Here is a 3,162-nt window from a genome sequence, read left to right on the forward strand (position 1 = left end):
CTTCGTTAGAATTTATAGAAAATCGTGAGGGTAAGAGTTTATCCATATATGTTCTGGAATAGTTGATGGGAGGGTAAGTGGTGGATGTAAAGAAGAGAAGACGATCAGCGGGAGGTATGTCTGATCATTGTCTGATTGAACCCTGTAGCTTCAATTTAAGAAGAAAATCAAGAATAGGACTGAACATGTAAACAGGAAAGTTGAGTCTGATAAGATAGAAATAAGAATATCGTCTAAGGTGTCATTTGTGTGGACATTGGTTTTAAGACATCAGTGAGGAGCGAACTTTTGCGAGAATTAGGTTCAGTCAACAGGGATGTTTGTAAGTATTAGCACTTAGGAATAACGAATAAAAACAGTTACTGATAGTATTTGTAGTAGGTCATAGGGAAGGAAGGATAATTAAGATTCTCTGAAGCTTTGTTGCAAGAAAGAAGAAACAATTAGATATTAGATGCAAATTGATGGGTAAGATACGCGAAAGTAAAGTATGAGGAAAGAGTAGGAAGCAACTTAGATACTGGAGAAAATAAGATTTTACTCTGAAGAAAGTAGAGTAACGAAATTAAATGAATGAGAATGAATAAGACTAACTCAGGCAACACAAATAAACTAGAAAATTATTCCCAACATCCTAATAATTACCGTCAAGTTATGAAATGACGATGGAACCAGTTGCTTTCAAGCACGTCCAGAGCATTCCCTTTTAGCCTCTTTGTGATACTGGAGGCCGGAAAGGTAGTCAGGAAAATGGTCGTAATCTTCTGATTGGTATTAAATTTTTTAGATAGATTGGCTTTTGTGATTTCTCATGAAGGTTAAGTTCATTTGGATTTCATGTTATTTTCAAAGCGAATTTCTTTTCCGTTTTTGCCCTGACAGTTTTGAGTATGGAAATAACAGCAACACTTGGGTCATCCACTTTCTGCTTTCTTAATGGAATGACAACATTTGTTGAAAATGATGTGGATGAAGATATTTTAAATCGGTGCTTCTCCACAGCTCGTCAACATTGTAGAATTTATCAGAGCTTCTTATTTTACCGATACAAGAAGTTATTTAGTCTTCAAGGTTTAAGTTTTAAGTCAAAGTTGATTACTGAAATTTATCTATTATTTATAATTCTTACTCAACATCGAATAAGAATTCAGAAACCATTTGAATTGAATGGGTGAATTTTTGTAAGGCTGTCGAGATTGGTCAGCAGAAAAAAACAAACTTATTTCTGATGATAAAAAGTGTATGAATCTTATTCATAGGAGCAACTTAATAATGAAATATTTGTCATTTCCAAAGGTTTTAGAGAAGTGAATAGTGATCAATAGCGTCCAGCGAATTTCGTGAGTTTTCACAAGATTTCGTCCAATATTCGGAATAATAACATAGAGTGCTTCTTGACTCAGGAAAGGTGACTCCTGAGATGAAAGTCTTCATATCAGTGTCACTTCGTTCTATTTTCTGTGAAAAGTTTTCATCAGTTACTTCCTTCAGGTAATGACGTCATAACTGTCAAGCGATCCTTTTTCTTAAATTTAACTCCGTTAAGGTCAAAAGTCCTTGGACGGTAGGTTATATTATATATATATATATATATATATATATATATAATATATATATATATATATATATATATATAATATATTATATATTATATATCATATAGATATTATATATATATATATATATATATATATATATATATATATATATATATGTATGTATATATATATATATATATATATATATATATATATATTATATAGGAGAGAGAGAGAGAGAGAGAGAGAGAGAGAGAGAGAGAGAGAGAGAGTGTGTGTTTTATCACATCACCGTGATTCATATACACGCATTAAGCTACAAATGTCCATTAATAGCTTATTCGCTCTACCTCGGTAAAAAAAGTAAGTATATCTTAGTTTTACCAGACCACTGAGCTGACGAACAGCTCTCCTAGGGCTGGCCCGAAGGATTAGATATTTTTACGTGACTAGGAACCAATTGATTACCTAGCAACGGGACCTACAGCTTATTGTGGGATTCGAACCACATTGTATCAGGAAATGAATTTCTATCACCAGAAATAAATTCCTCTGGTTCCGCGTTGGCCGAGCCGAGAATCGAACTTCGGACCACCAGATTGGTAGACGAGCGCGAAATGCACTTGGCCAACGTGGAACTGCTCTACCTCGGAATTAATATATTTTCATATATGTTAACCGAAGAGGAATTATTTTAGTTGATAAGAAATTCGTCGGCTCATGGGGTCGAACCACAGAACCAAGAATTCATGACGTACAGTGACGGCGCTTTACCTACAAGGCTATCACGAGAGGTATACGTTAATGCCGCCACTCACCTACAAATCCCCTAGCGCTCAGGTATTCGTTGTTTAGTGTAGGCATCAACCCACCTCGTCCTTGATAGCTTAGTAGTGCGTTTGTCACACATATGAAAATATATTAATTCCGAGGTAGAGCGAATTAGAAAATAAAGGACATTTGTAGCTTAATGTGTGCATATGAATCACGGTGATGTGATAAAACTCATAATATGGCTACGTGCGACAAACGCACTACAAAGATATCAAATGTCGACGTGGGTTGATGTCGACACTAAACAACAAATACCTGAGCGCGACGGGGATTTGTCGGTGAGTGGCGGTGTGGTATGAAATAAGGACTCCCCCCAAAAATACTCCCCAGTAGAAATTCCAATTGATAAAAGTACTTCCCATGTCATTGTTCCTTATAAAGTATGGACTCCCCAGTACATATCTCCTATGGATTATGAACTGGCCCCCGTGGGACAAGTACTCCTCTAAAATTTAAGGTCACTTCAACAAAATTACCTTAAATTTTAGTTTTTTCCTCCCTTCAGATGATCAGTAACACATCCAGATGGCAGCCATTTTGTCACCGAATAGACAAGGTAATTTATTTAGATTTATCCATCTCGCCTAAGTATCTTATCACTTTTTTTTGCATAGTATATCAGTATTTGTATAGATATTTTCAAATGTACTAAGGACGTAAAATCTGTATATTCAGTGAGCAGAATGTTGCCTGGGCAAGTTTGAGGTCGTTCATTATGAGCTGCGTCTTGAGTCTTTTCTTGAGTTTTCATCATCAGTGTAGCTATCATCTTCATGAATAGAATTGGAGT

This window comes from Macrobrachium nipponense, chromosome 25, assembly GCF_015104395.2.
Source record: "Macrobrachium nipponense isolate FS-2020 chromosome 25, ASM1510439v2, whole genome shotgun sequence".
NCBI lineage: Eukaryota > Metazoa > Arthropoda > Malacostraca > Decapoda > Palaemonidae > Macrobrachium > Macrobrachium nipponense.